Raw genomic sequence first — 15,712 nt, 5'->3', positions numbered from 1 at the left:
TGAAGAGGAAGCTGAACCTGTCTTTTCCCAAAAATATTTGACCCAACATTTCCAGCATTCTTCTATACAAGTACCTTGAGCAAACTTCAGCTACCTCACACACGAAGGGGTGTCAATGAGCCTACATCATGTCAGTTCATGGGTCGTCGTCCCCCCAACACACAGGTTATTGGAGGTGCCATTTTGTTTTGCAGAGTCTCAGCTGTTACTGTAGAGGAGTCGTGATTGTTTCTGTACTAGTACAACAGGAGAGGATCCCTGGGGACCCTGCAAGAAGGATCCGGGGAAACACACATGGCAGTAATCTGCAGATACAGACTGCTCCATGCATTTAAGCAGGACCAGCATTTCAAATGCTACCTTGTTAGCTGTCGGGTGATAATGCCTACGAGCAGGTTACACAAGCTCATTTGAGTAGAGCTTTGCTTTGATGCTGCAAGTAATGGGTATTTCAGAGGAACTATTTTTTTCAAACTGATCCTCAGGCTGAAGGCCTGGAAGAGAATAACAGACAGAGAGAAGTGGGTTTATGATTTTTGCTGAGGAAGAGGCAGTGTCAGCAGAAGTGGGGTCCCGCGGGGCTCCGGCATCGCTGTTCATTGTGAGCTGACTCAGGCTCCAGTTCACAGAGGTGTTGCAGTCACTTAACCTTTAAAGATGTAGCATTCCCTCCTTGCTCCACGTTATCCCTTGAGAAGGCATTTTTCTGATGGTTTTGATCAATTGGCATAATCACTGAGACCTTAAGATGAGTAATTAAGATGTTAAAGTCTTTGTCTCATACAAATTACATTAATCTGCACACTCCACATCCATGCTGTCACCCCACCTTGCCACGTACTCCATTATCTGCTTACTTCTGTGTCTTGACATTGCTTAAAAAGATGACAATGACGCTTTTTGAAAAAAAAATAAACAAACCAAAAGACATGCCACTTTAACCTCCTCAAACTAAATAAACAAAGAAAGGGAGAAAAATCTATTCTGTTCCTTATTCAGCACCGGGGTGTTGCTGCTTTTCCCCACTGCATTCGATCTGTGCAGCACAGTGGTAACTGCCTGTAAAAAAGGGATGCCTGGCCATCTCTTCAGCCCTTTTATTTCCAGTATATTTTGGCAAATAAATGACAGAGAAGCTGTTGATTTTCACACATGCACATATTAATAACCTACCTGATGGAGGGCGTGTGAGAAATAAAACATTTGGGTCCCTGCAACAGGTGATATTTCATAAGTATTGGTGGCTGCTTCTGTGAAAAGTTATTGTGAGGCCTTATAAAACCACAGCAGGACTGCAAGGTTTGGGTGTGTTGTCAGAGTCTGAGAGAATATGGAAGGGCACAGCCAGGCTGTTAACTGGCACCTCTGCTGATGTGCATGTGTGGGTGTGCGTGGCAGGCACACGTCTGTCTGCCTCTGGCTAGCTGTATACACACAAGTGCTCCCCACAAAAAACACATACAAACAAGAAGAGGCAACTCCGGTAAACTGTAAGTATGCTTTCAAGAAAATACCTCCTCCCATTACTGTTATTATTATGTTAAGGGACATAGAGCCATAATCCACCTGCTAGAACTCACTCTGATTCAGCGGGGATTTACTGCTATTAAAGAAATGGGCCTTATACTGGTTTTTGTGTGCCACATATATGCTTTATTGCTTCATAGACAAAAACCTGAAGGTTCTAAGTGAACTCAGGGTTTCCCTGTGCTACAGCATCTGCAAACACACCACAAAAAGACAGTGCCTCAGAAAATGTGATTGAGGAGAGCAGGAGCAGTACCTGCATGGAGGTGAAATAACTTGCCCAAGGGCTGAGTGATTCCTGAATATGGTGAGGCTGGGAGAAAACAAACCCACAACCTGGACGAGTCACTGGGCAGTGAAAAGTCCTGTTGGGGCTGAACTGGTTTTAAAGCAATTAGCCCAGAGGGTTTGCAGCTGTACAAAGGACCCCCTGCTCGATGCCCCAGGGGAGGCGTACAGTGAGTGGCATCGTGTGCCCACACTTCCCAGTTTATCCAGGGAGTCTCAGCAAGGGTTTATTTATTTCAGTCCTTTTCTCCAGCAAATAGCAGTCACTGTGATGGCCAAATACTATGAGGAGAAAATAAACTCTGCAGGAACAATAAGCCCCATGTACCTGAGCTCATGTTGTGTCTCTGGGCAAGCAATGAATGGAAATGTCAGTTCAGAAAGCAAAGGGTAGCTTGCTGTTTTCCTTGGTCATCACCCTGCCAGCACAGCTAATATTGCACCTGATTAAAATGCGCAGAATACAGTTATCTGTAACAATTTGCTCTTGTTTATTAAAATTAATAAATGAATGGCACCAGATGAGACAGAGCCACCCGCTAATTGGTTTGGAGTTGCAGAATTTTTGTAGCAGGTTACAGCCTGCCAATGCATTTTAAGCATCAAGAATGAGGTAATTCAGTCCACAGTCCATCCCCAATTTGATGACGTCTGTGCAATGTAAGTTAAAAAAGAACTGGGTTTTAAAAACATAAGTTGAAAAAAGGAGAAATTTCTTCATCCTCCTGCTAGGTTGAACAGAGAGAGAGCTGCTAAATGGAGCAATGAAGAATTTATGCCTTGCCTGACTTTTTCTTTTTCTTTTTTTTTTTTTTTTTCTTTCAGGGAACGCGGTGGGATTGTGTTTCTGTCCCAGGTGAGCAGGCTGCACACCCACCTTGCAGTCCTGGATGTGATGGTGACAGTCCCACACCACAGCACTGAGCACCTGCCTGCCTCAGTTTCCCCACGTGATGGAAACTGATGAACCACATTGGGCTGCAGAAGGGGGAATAGTTCATCTTAGTAAACAATATGTAGAGGGCTGAAACACTAGCAGACACTGCTGTGGGTTTTGTGTCATGTCAGAGAATGCCTGTGTGGAGTACAGGGGATTAAGGAATCACAGGTTTGTAGGAAGCACCATGTAACTTGATAGAGAACAACAAAGCCCTCCAAAAGCTAAGATCAAACACCTTTTTTTTTAAGTCTTTGCACAAACACAGGGTAGAATATCTAATATATCTCCCTACAACTGGCTTCTTTTGAATAGTAATTGTGTTCATCATGAAGATTTCACTTTCAAGTAGGTTCACCTACCTCCAAATTGTTTTATCCCTGCATCAATATGGGCTCTTTTCAGTAGAGGGGGCAACAACCTGCAGGGGAGCCTGGGGCACTGGGGCGTGTTCGTGGGGATTAGATTGAGGAAGGGCAGATTGCAGGGTGTGGGCAGACAAACCGGCACACTGTGAGGCCACACATGTTACCCCAAAGAGCAGCAGCGGGAAGGAGCCGTGCCCCATCCATCACACTCTGCCTGTGCAGAGAACAGGCTTCAAATAACGTCAGATGCTTCTGGAGGGGAACGGCATCTTTTCATCTCCTGACTAGAAGTCAGGAGTACTCGGTGACTCCTCTGCACTTCCAGTACTTATTGCCTTCCCATTTATTCCTCAGGTTATTTCATCCTTTCTGTCCAAGACTAAGTGAAAAAGCCTGTGTGAGAGATGGGGTGTCACCAGCTACAGCGCAGTGCACTCAGCATTTGCAAAGCTTCATTGACAGTTTCTGCAGTACAGAGGGAGTCTGGAAGTGCTGCAAGTCCCATGGCATCCCAGGACCTGCGTGGAAACGTGTCTGGAGCTGAGCACTCGCTCCTGCATCACCACCCATGGCTGAACCGTGGTGCTGTATTGAACAGCCGTGCAAATACAGTTTCCCCTCCCTCCCTTTAAAGTCTTCATGTCTGTGAAAAAAGGCACTATATTATGCTCAGACAGCAGAATCCTGTATTACCTAATTCTATCTTAAATCCCACCACTGGCTCCCTGCAATCGGGCCCTCAGGGAGAGCTGTGTAAACAAAACCCACAGCCCTGTGGTGGAAGAAAGGCAGTTCTGAGAATCTGAGTGACAGCTTCAACTGAGTGTATTGAAATCTGCTTCTATTCTGCCACAGATAATAAAATTGTTCCCGGGGGAACCCTTTAAAATTGACATAAGACCGCAAAATGCAGGAGAGTGGTGGTAAGGGGGAAGTTTATGGGATAGAAAGAGAAGGAGAGTGACTGGAGAACAACCAGAATGATATTTAGAACTTTACATTTCAGCGGTACATACATTGGTCAGTACAGACTTAGCAGTGATTACAGAGCCGAGCATTCACACCTCTGCACCGAGATGAAGTCTGGAAGCGGCTGCTGTCAGCAAAGCCCCCGTGCCCAGAGCTGCATTGCTCTGGAAGGGGGAGGATTAGACAATCCCTAGTGAGGAATAAATCTAACAAGTATTAAAGTCAGACAAGAAATGGTGTCCTACCCAACTGCTTGCTTTTATTTGGGTGCTGTTTGGGCTCTACTTTCCATGTCCTCTAGGCCCAACTCTAAAGTTTGAGAACTTAAACTGGGAGACCCAGTTGCATGGTGGGAACCTCAGATGCAATGCATGAGGCTCCCTGTAGCACGACTGTCTTTATCCAGCAAAGAGACTCGCACAGCCTTGAGTCACTGCAGGGCCAGGAGCATACGTGCCCAGCGGCACAGCCCAGCTGGTCACCAGTAGAAGACAGATCCTTAGGCTCAGGGCCCAGACAACTATTCGGATCTGTGTTTGCATTTAATGGCAGGTCTGGACTCAGCCCTCTCTCCTGCTTGCCTGGATTCTTCCTTTAGAAAGGGGTTCTCCTTCCGTATTAACCTGGCACAAGTTCCTAAGTCCTGAGATATGTATCAGAGATGGGAACAAAAAAATATCAATTTGTGCCATCTGTGAGCAAGGGAGCGGATGCCTGAGCATCACCAGGAATGCTGGTAATCCAACACCCTTTGGCTATATGGCTCTTTAAATCAGATTTGCTGGCTCCCATAAGAATACAGACATTTAAATGAGAGTAGTTTGGGGGTTTTTTTCTTTTTTTTATTACTGAATGGCAGTTGTCTTCTGCTTATTGAGAGCTGCCGAGGCAGAGAGCTGTTCCTGCAGTGTGGACAGGGCAATGCATTGAAACGACATGAGCTTAAGCTTTGGTGCGTATTGAAAATCAAACAGCACAAATAAGCTCTTGAAGTGCACTAAGGCCGTAGCGAGGGTGCTTTTATCTGGGATGTATTTGCTGTAATTCTACCACTCACAGAAGCGAGAATCTCTCTGTAATCACTTGTGCAGGGACTAAACAAGACAACCTAATTACTTTCAGAGAGAGCATTTTACAGCATGTAATTGGGTAGAAAGATGAGAGAAAGTTAGTTGGTGTGGTTAGGCTGCTGGTCTGGGATCCCTGATTACCTCTGCCTGCGATGCATTTTGTGTCAGGCAGCTGCCTGCTGTGAGAAATAAAAACCATCACAGTCATTTTAGGAAAACAGCCTGATGCCACAGTCTTTCTTGATTGATGGTGAAACAACACCTCGAGGTTAAAGGGAAAGGTAGAGGCTTGTGATGCCACGAGGGATTGTTGCTCCTCGCTCTCAGGGCTGTAAGACCCCTTTGCACGTACCGGTGTGAGCAGCACGGGTGGGAGCAGGAGCAGGCGGCCAGTAGAGCCTCGGGCTCAGCCCTCTCCAGCCACAGCAGTAGGCTCAGCAGGGTGCAAGCAGGGCATGTAAAATTTCAATTTGAATTCCATTTTTCTGGACTGTTTGAAGACCACTCGATTCAGCTTCCACTGGAAAGAAGAGCACTGTAATTGCGATGAAATGGTCCTTCTGTTTTCTTTCTTTCTTTTTTCAATTTTTCCTCCCTAGCTATAGCATGGCTTCATTTGCTTCAGCAGAAATCACTTCCGTGCTGCCCTCCCCTTGTTTCTAAAGTCTGTTCTTTATTTCTTTTCCCTGTATCAGGACTTTGTAACAGCACAAGGAACACAGGCCAAGTAGTATCTTTCAGACTGGAACAGAAGTTCTCCCAGCCACCGATTCCTTCAGACACATGGAAATGAGAAAACACACACTCAAAATCTGTGGCTGATACAAAACCTCTTTCCTGCAGCATTAACTGAGCTGGAGAGGGGCTGGATGCTCTGATCAGGGTTTTTCCTAAAGCCATGCACAGGCATACCATTTCTTCCTTGGTGAAGATCAGGGGTACCCTGCTGAAGGATCTCACCTGAGGCTGGATTTTCTTAATTTTAAGGACTTAATTTTTTAATATTTGTGAGATATGGAATAAGTCTGTGAGGCTGCAGTTTGAGACTCACGTAGATTGCCATTTATAACCATGTGTCCCCTGCCCAGACAGGCTGCCTGGTGCATCGCTTTAGTTCAGAGAGTTGGCGAGGGCCGGAGCTGCAATACTCTCTGCTTAGAGGAAGAAGCCAAAGGAGCAAGATCTCTCACTTATCTTTCAGCCCATGATCCCATCCACTTGGACTGGGAATGCCAACACCAGCCACAAGAACAAAGCTTGGCTCCATAATTGAAAAATCACATTTAGAAAACCCCACCTGGGTATAATCTCACGTTGACTGTAAAGTCTGGCTGGAAGGAGAGTGAGTGAAGTTTAGGGAAGCTTTCATTGTTGTTATAAGACAATGAGTGGTGAGGTGTGTTAATGGCTCACTGCTCAGGCTGCATGTTCCTTGGAGATAAGAGCAGACATATAGGCATTATCGGATTAATTATCAATGTAATGAGTCTGTACTATAAAAAGGACCAGATACTATATAACCCAGAATGACTGCAAGCACCTGCTGACAAATGGCTCTATGGAGAAATAAGAGGATGTGACTGTCTGATCCCCCTGAATACAGAGTGTGCCAAGGCTATCAGACATATCCCAAACTAATCCTACCTCCAAATTGTTATGATGGCAAATGGGTGGGTGGTGACTGTCGAGGCATATAGAGAGGAGTGTCGGTGCCCAGGGATTTTCAGTGACAGTCCTTACACACTCTATCAGCTGGCTCAGTGCTGCTTTCTAATTTGAATTCAGTCTGGCAGCTCCTGGGGAGTTTCCTTTCCTATGTTTGAAGGCAAAGCCTGCCGAGAGCAGCAGCTTGCTGCTGTGTGCTTTATGGGGAAACAGCAATCAGTCTCACCCCTCTGAGTTCCTGTTGCTGGCCGGGGAAGATGTGCGTGCCCACTTCTGCAGATGACATCATTTGGGGTAGCTTTGCTGGAATGATAACTCGGGCATGGAAGAATCAGCCCTTTACCAGGGAAATGGTGAATTTTCTCCAAGAAACTCCAGTATATTTCCAGGCAATTATCCCACAGCCATCCTTGGTTCTGAAGTGGGTGTCCAGATTTTCAGAAAACCTGAACGACCACAATTAGGCCTGATGCCACAGGTTAACTGAACTCTTTGGAAAGAACATCCCTGTAGCTCCATCCCAGTGGGAAGAGGAAAGTCTCAGCTTCCCGAGGAGCTACCGTTCACCTACCCCCATGCCAGGTCCCCACAGGGGAATGTTACCTTAGGGCAGATTCTTGGAGGTGTTGAGATCAGCAGCAAATCTTCAGTTGACTGAAAACCCCTAGATTTCCACTTAGGTAACTTTCAGATATAGAATGACTATTTTAACGTAATTTCAGGTGTTTCAAATGCTTCTGTGAATCCTGTGTGATGCCAAGAAACCTTGCTTTAGGGTTTAGTAGTAAATAGCACCAAGGATGTATTTTTAGCCTTCTAAAACATTTTTCAAACTGTTTTTGGTAATACGTTTACTGCACACAATATATATGACAGAGCAGAGTGGCTTAAGGGAATTTTCAGCTTGTTCTTGTAATAGTCAGAATGATTTACTCCCAGCTTCACCACTAACAAATACTATACTCATCCCAAATTCTAAGAGACAGTTTTTTGTCTCATCCTTGTATTGTCCTTCAAAATTGTCTTGCTAAACTCACTTGTAGTTCTCGATATATCCTAGACATGCTAAGGACCAAGTCAGCTCATATAAATGGAGGATCTGGCCCTCTGTTTTTTAATAATTCACACCATTGATTTTTTTACCCTGTCAGTATTCCTGCATTCACCTGCAGGTTTTGCAAATTACATTGTAAACCCAAACTGTTGCTTTTCGCTGGGCTGCACTAAGATCTATTTTTCTAATACAGTCCTATCATTTCTCTCCTCGAAGGTCCATTTATGCCAGCTATAACTCTCTTTAATAGTCTTGTCCATTTTCAGCAATTTTCCCACTCAGGAGCTAAGCAAACTGAAAGGAAATTACTTAATTTAGGGGGGTGTAGAATAAAGAGCAACTTTTTCTCCTGTTCATTAAAGTATTTTATTCTCTGCTCTGAACACCTACATTTTGTGAAAATATCAACACAAGGTACCAGAGTAAACACTTTTATCCCATATTAATGGTGTTAATGTTCAAGATTAAATCTCTGGCATTCCGGAGAGAAAGTGTATTTAAAGGATCACTGGTGAGGCCTGAAGCATGACACATTTCCTCTGACCTTGGTCTGTTTGCCGCAGCCATGGGAGTCTCAAACTGAGCTTCATCAGTTTTGTTCCCTAGAGAAGAATTCCTAGCCCACGGAACCTTCTCTTCCCAAACACTGCTACCATGGCAAATCAGGGTGTGCAGATCCAGCCTTTGTGCGTGGTACTATGATACTGGGAGAAAAAAACCCCACTACTTCTTTTCGAAGAAGAGCTGATTTTTTAAGTCTGAAAGTTTGTAAAGATTATGCTGAAGAGTGTGTGTGCAAGGAGGAGGCGGTGGAGGGGAGTACAAAGTCGGAGGAGGAGTTGGAAATGGAGGATGTTTCTTTGACACTCTCCTTTTCATACCATCATTTCCCTTTTTCCGTGTACTGGAAAGTTTAACACTTCCACCCACCCCTGACGGAGGGATTAGGAATAAAGAAAGATTTTTTTGTTGCCTTTGTTCCAGTTTGTTCTGCCATGCAGAGACTGTATCAGCCTTAATGTCCCCCAGCTGTTAATCAGAATGATATACAGGATATTAAAAAGTGTTTGTGCTTCTCTTAACTACGGGACGCTCCAAATACCCTCAGACTTCTGTCTCTCCCAGTTAGACTCAGCGGCAGCTCCAGGCATGCCAGCTGCCCTACGGCATGTCAATGGAGAGGAGTGGACAGGGCACAGCCTGGGCTCTGACCAGGGTGTGACAGAGAACTGGGGGAGGCAGTTGTGTGATATGAATCCCCTGGTCACCTTGATGGCTTGCCAAAGACAGCGAGAAGCTTCCTGCCTTACTTTGCCTATCCTTTGGAGGCTGAATGTGACCTTGTCTGTGGAGGTTGTATTTCAGCCCATCGATATATGGTGGAATCACCCCAAAAAAGTCAGTGGGGAGGGGGTTGCATATTGGGTTATTGTGTTACTGCACTTGATCTGGGAGGAGGGAAAGGGAACTGTGCCATAACTTGCCTTTAATCCTTCAGAGGGTGTGAGTCAAATGCAGAGGTTTGTTGTAGGGGCCAAGTGCCTCCATCACATGTGGTTGTGGAAACATCAGGAAGGCAGAAAAAGCAAACAATAACCATGATCAGTATTTGCATTGCAGCTCCTGGACCTACACACAGAGTGGGTGGAGGGTGGGAGGACTGTGATGGATGCACTTGAACCCCCTTAACCAAACTCTCAGTAGTTTGGTACAGGCTCCAAAGCAGGTAAAGGCCTGAGCCATAGCTGGGCCAAGAACTCCTCTAGGAAACCCACAAAGGAGCAGAGTGACATGCAGTCTCGTGCATACCTCTCTCATTGTATGCAATTTGACTACAAGCCAACCACTTTATCCCATAAATATGACAGCCTAAGTGAACCTTCTTTGAGCTCTCCCTGCTAGGCAGCGTGGCTGCATGGCAGTGATCTCCCCTTCAGCTGGGACACCTTTCAAGGTTGCTCCTCAAAGCAATGAGATCTTTTACCAATGACAGATAGTTGAGTGAGCCCAATTTGAATTCTCCCTGGATGGCAACTCTACCTTGAGCAGGGATGCCTCTCAGTGCTAAGAGATATGAACCATTTAGCTTAAATAAGTAAGTTTTAAATAGAATGAATCACTTAGAGTTATAATGTTATATGATTTAGTATGCTGTTTGCTTAGCTGTACTTACTTAGCATGAGTAGTTAGATTTGCTGCAGCTTTAGGCCGCAAGCTGTAAACTTACACCTAGACTTACTGGACGTGTACCTATTTAATCAAAACAGGGGCCTCCAGAGCCAGGATAAATCACAAGATAAGGAGGCTTCAAGGCTGCAACTAAACAAGATAAGATGGCCTGTCTGGAGACATTGAAGAACTCCAATAAGTTGTCAGAAGAAGCTCAGACCAGAGTCACTACTGGACCAAAGGGCGTGTGAAGAGAGCATGAAGAGTGCGTGAGGGGTGAGTGAATAGTCTGTAAGAGTATAATTGCCCAGGAATTTCTTTGTTTGGTCTCTTCTTCCCTCCACCTCTCTGGAGGCATCCAGCTCAAGCTGGTCTTGCTGCTGTACCACTCTATTAAATTATTTATTTTTATAAGATTTGATGCCTGAGACTCTACTTTTGGGAAACCTAGGGCTCGAACTTTGGAGAGAACTAACACTGGACACCTGGATGGAAGGTAAGTGATTAATAGCATGCTGAACTTTAAAATCTTAAGTGATAAAAAGGATTGATTGTGCACATATAATTCTTTAGTCATAAATCACTGATCAAGTCTGGATCCAGCCACACCTAGACTCCTCTCAGAAGTTTAGAAAGCAAGGGGGTCCACTCTGAACCTCGTGACTCAATGGGAGGTTTCTCTTACCCTTTGTATCTCTTAGACATAAACCATTGACCAAGTCTGAGACTAAGTTTGGATCTAGCCACACCTAGGCTCCATCAGGAGTTTAGAAAACAAGAGAGTCCATTCTGAACCTCGTGACTCAATAGGAGGGTCTCTCTTACCATCTTGCATCTCTGATCTCTGTAAATCATTCTAAATTGATTCTAACTCGATTTTCCTTTTATGTTTCTTCCATAAGCGAGTGAACCTTGTCATCGAACTCTGTTAAGTCCCACTTTTACAAATCCATGTTAAAATCACTTTTGCTAATACCTTTGACAGTGATTCTTTAAGGATCCTAAATCATTCGTGGCAAGGACCCCTCCCCACCTGAGAGACAAGAGTGAAGGAGGCCTGGCAAAGCTAAATAGCCTGGACATGGCTCTGAACAGCACCAATTTACAGGAGAGGGGGGAGCAGATAAAAATCCCACCCCTGAATCACAGTCCCAGGACTGTGATTGCAAACACTGTGTACCCAAAGCTGAACAGAAAGTCCACGGGACAACTTCATCCCCAGGAAGAATCAAGCCCAAGCTGACCCCCACAGTCCTGTCTTTGGCTTTAGGTGACTGCAAGACATTTACCCTTTAGAGTGAGTGAGGCAGCTGTACAATATACCTATTTATTAACCCAGCTTGCAGCAAAAGCCTGTCAATTTTATACAAGCACATATAGAATTTAACAGAGTCGCTTTCAAAAAGGAGCGCACAGTTGGAAGCCTTGACACTTAAATCACTTGGCTCATATTTATAATCCAAAGGATACACAGTCACTGCGCTTTTGTCTACAAATCAGACATTTGCGCACCTTGCATAGGCTACTAAATGTGGCTTTGAGGATAAGGCTGTAGTAAATTGTACCAGCCAGCAAAATATGAATCACTGAGCATGGCATTTCAAGATACTGAAGCACTGAGTCTAATCGCTAGACTAGGAGAAAAGGGAATGGCTACAAACGTGCAGTGTGGTTACAACTGCTAGTGCAAGATCCTCCAGTGATGCTTTTCCTGGCTTTCCATTTCCAGTTTGAGTCACTATCAAGACATAACCAGAAGGACACAGTCATCACCAGTGACTGACTGTTATAAGGGCACAAGCATAGGGCAGGGCGAAGCCAAGAAATCCTATCAAAAGCTTTCCTCCAAGTTTTAGACATTGCCATCAATACAGCTCTCATAAGGACTTGGTAGACCCAGTTTATCAGTTGTGTGGTGTGATACCTCTTTCATGAGATCCCAGGTGTGTGCAAATAAGTGGTACAATTTTTACACTTCTCATCTTTTTCTACAACCCTTACCCATTTACATTCATACAGCTGCAGATGTATATATATTTTTTTTCTGTTCCCAACAAAACACACTAACTGAGTGGCAAAGCACACAGTTAAGCACTATCATACCTTATGCCTATGCCAACTTTATCAGGGCCTTTAGGAAATACTTTAAGAAAAAAAATAAATGAGAAATTCCATTATTCTTATCTTCTTATTTCCCTATCATTTTGTCAGGCTCATAGTGTAATACGTAGCTCACACTGGCAGTGTCCAGTGCTCAGTCCTGCCACATTTGTCATATTGTGCTTCATACCTACCTCTGGCTAACTCTGCACAGCTTCTTGTAATACAACGACTACACCCTGGAGTATGTCTGCATAGTCAGGATTATATCTTTCTACTTTTTATCTTTTCTTTTGCATATTGGTGCTGACATGACTATGCTTGTAGCTTCTTCTTTTAATCCAGCTTTGACAAGACTCTCATTTGCCACATTATTTTTTAACATGATTTTCCTGTGTATTTCAGAAGAAAATAAAAAAAAGGAAATGTCTGTAGTTTTAGCCATAAAACTCATATCATCTCTGTAATTCCAGATTCACTACTACAAGAAATGCTTTTGGCCTCTCTTTTTTAGGAATTAAATAGTCCTTCTTTGTATGTATGAACATGGAATCCAGTATTTAACTTTGTACAAATATTGTTATTAGAATGACGCTGAAGTTGTTATTTCCCTTAAGGAAAGTCAAGAAAAATCCTACCCATTTCTATTCCTGGTATAACTTAACGCCCATTTGGCGAAAGCCTATCACTATGGTAATGGCACCAGGAGTGATGTGCTGTGGCAAGGAGCCAACACAGAGAAGAAAAGGTATGGTCATGGCACCAGTGTAGCGGCTCCAACAAGGGATGGGGTGTCAGGAGGTTGGGGTCCCTGTCCCGTTTCTCCTCTGGAGCTGCAGTGCAACACTTTGCCTCACCAGCATGGTTGTTTCTGCCTGAGAAGGTATGAAAAGAGCAGCCCTGTTGGAGCAGACTGGTTTGACCCAACCACTGACCAACAGCAGCCACCTTGGGAAGAGCAGTAAGAAGTGAAGTGGGTATCACGTTTCCCCATCTGCAGCTAGTGGTAACAAATGTGCACAGCTTTAAGAAGCTGATCTCTTTAGTTGGACATCTCTCTGGAAACCAAGTTAGCCTAATAATTGTGATTGGTAATGACTGCTGCTCACTAGGGACAGTATTAGCAAGTTCTGCTTATCAAGGGCACATTTAGGTACTGCCGTACTATTGAAAGTGGTGCTCACTTAGCGGTGCAGAAAACTGTCCCTGCTCCTTCTGTGTCTTTGTAACGTCCCTATTCTGCTGCTTCCAGAATTTGTGCCAGAAACCAAAAAAGAAGAAAATGTGAAAACTCAGCCAAAATGAGCTGCCCAGCCCAAGCAGTTAGCCAGGGAGATATCAGGGACAGCTTTTTGAAGGAATAAGACATACGAAGAAATGATAGCTTAGTTTGATTCCTATTTATAATCCCTTTTTTTCTCTGATTTGTAGGCACTTGTTTTTTCCTGTGACTTAAATACAGTGACTTTTTAAAAGGAGGCTTAACAAAACCCTACAGTGCATTCTTACCCCTGTGCCTCAACTGAACACGTATTTAATCTGGCGCTGAATCAGATTCCCAATCCAGATGAGGAGACAGGGCTGATGCAGCTGCTGGCTGGGCTGGAGGGAGCTGAGGATAGAGGGGGCAGCTGGATGGGGCACGGTGGGATGGACTGCAGTAACCAAAGTTTCTCCTCATCCTCTAGAAAATTCACCCTCATGTAGTGTCCGATGGATGGACTCCCATGTTCACCTCCCTCAGCAGGGATCATGTGGGGACCCAGTCCCTGAGGATCATAGACGGCTCTGAGATCCTCAGCGGAGAGATGTTCTAGTTGCACAAAACAGTGTTATGACTGAGAGGCGTGGGGACTGTTTCCCAGTTGGAGGAGAGTGGAGGCCAGGGGTAAGCACAGGCCACCACAATAGTTACCCTGGGGAGCTTATTGTAAGGCCTTACAGGGCTTTAGACCCGGAGCAAAGCCCTATGCCACTGCCCTGTGTGGTGCTTCGTGGAGAGCTACATCCCCGATGAACGCAGGGCACTGCTCTGCAGTCTGGTGAGCTGAGTGGGACCAGCTGTGAGGCACCACTCAGCTGCCTCCATGGCTGGAGGGGAGCTGGCTGCTGGCCTCTGCCTCTGCCAGACACACCAGAAAGAGAAGAAGCTTTATGAATTTCCCCTGTGCAGATGAGAACAGCCAGAAAAGAAGGCTGAAACAATACTGCAGTGATGTTATTAGCGGAAACCCTGCAGTTACTGAGCTTTGTAAGGACATAAGGAACACCCAGGAGACATTGCTACCATGGGGACTGTGAACCTGGGGATCTTTGCTACTCTTTTTTGCTACTCTAAAATTTGCCATTTTAGAAGGTAATGGTCAATAGTTTTGGCTGAAGAAAAGCAAACTGTAGCATGGGGTTTAGCGGATGGGAAAGTGAGTGCCTCTAATCAACTGGTATTTCTGCCAGGCAGGGATGAAAGTTACTGTATAAATGAGGAAAACTCAAATCTCTCTGAACTGTTTGTTGCAATGCCTTTTCACCTACTACGTCTGGATGGGCTGTCCATTACAGAAAGACCATTCATTCAAAACCTCCCCTTGCTTATGACAATTCCTCTGGGTTAGGAAGAAACAGGATGATGCTTTACCGCCTCAGTTCAGCTGTTACCTGCTGTTCAGCCCTCCAGAGCCAAGCACCAGAACTGTCCTTACAAAGAGAGGTGCTGGGAATACAAAATGAAAAATGCAAACCATTCTGCAACTTTCAGGATGGTTAATGATGAGAGCATGGGTTTATCTAATGGGCCACTTTGATCATTTACTTCACACACTGTCTCATCCTGAAAAGGGCTGAATGCATCCTGCAATGAGTGAAGGATCTTACACTCCCCGTGCGGAGCTGAGGACACTCGACATCACACAGAAAGAGGTCCCCAGAACTAATTTGATCCTGACAAAGAATTCTTGTAGAGAAATAGCCCTATAGAGCTTTGCATGCAATAAGGTAATTAACAGATCATAGGACCACTTGGGACATTAAAGACTCAGCATACCCAATAGACCAAAAGGGCTGTAAATTCTGCCAAGGCTAATTCAACTGTGATGTATTAAAATAAGAAGTAAGAGAACAGAAATAAATAGGTTCAGAGTTTCTCACACAGCAGCTCTGAACTACTGCTTTTTTCTACCATCTGAAATCTTATTAACGTGCAAGTGATTTTTTTTTATTTTTTCATCCCCCTTTTTTTGATTGCTTGGTTTGTACTACATTCAAATGACTCTGGGGTGTATGACTTCCAAGAAAGCTTTTGAAGTAGTTCATAAATGTGGTAGAAAATAGTTGTAAACAGTAATTGAAAAACGTAGGAAGAAAGCACTGCCTGCCTTTCTTAAAAGCATTGTTCACTAGGAAGAGCAAATGTATATTCAGCTCCTTTTGCATGAAGGAATTAGGAGGAGAAAAATAATCCTCTTGGTCTTCCCTGTCCAAGTCAGATGCCCTGTGATGCAGGCTCTGCTTTTTGTTATGGGTACGGAGAGGGCTGAGCAAGATGGAGCCCTCATTGGCCTTCTTGGTC

Source organism: Strix aluco, chromosome 13, assembly GCF_031877795.1.
Source record: "Strix aluco isolate bStrAlu1 chromosome 13, bStrAlu1.hap1, whole genome shotgun sequence".
NCBI classification, from domain to species: Eukaryota; Metazoa; Chordata; class Aves; order Strigiformes; family Strigidae; genus Strix; species Strix aluco.
This window is presented reverse-complemented; position numbering follows the sequence as displayed.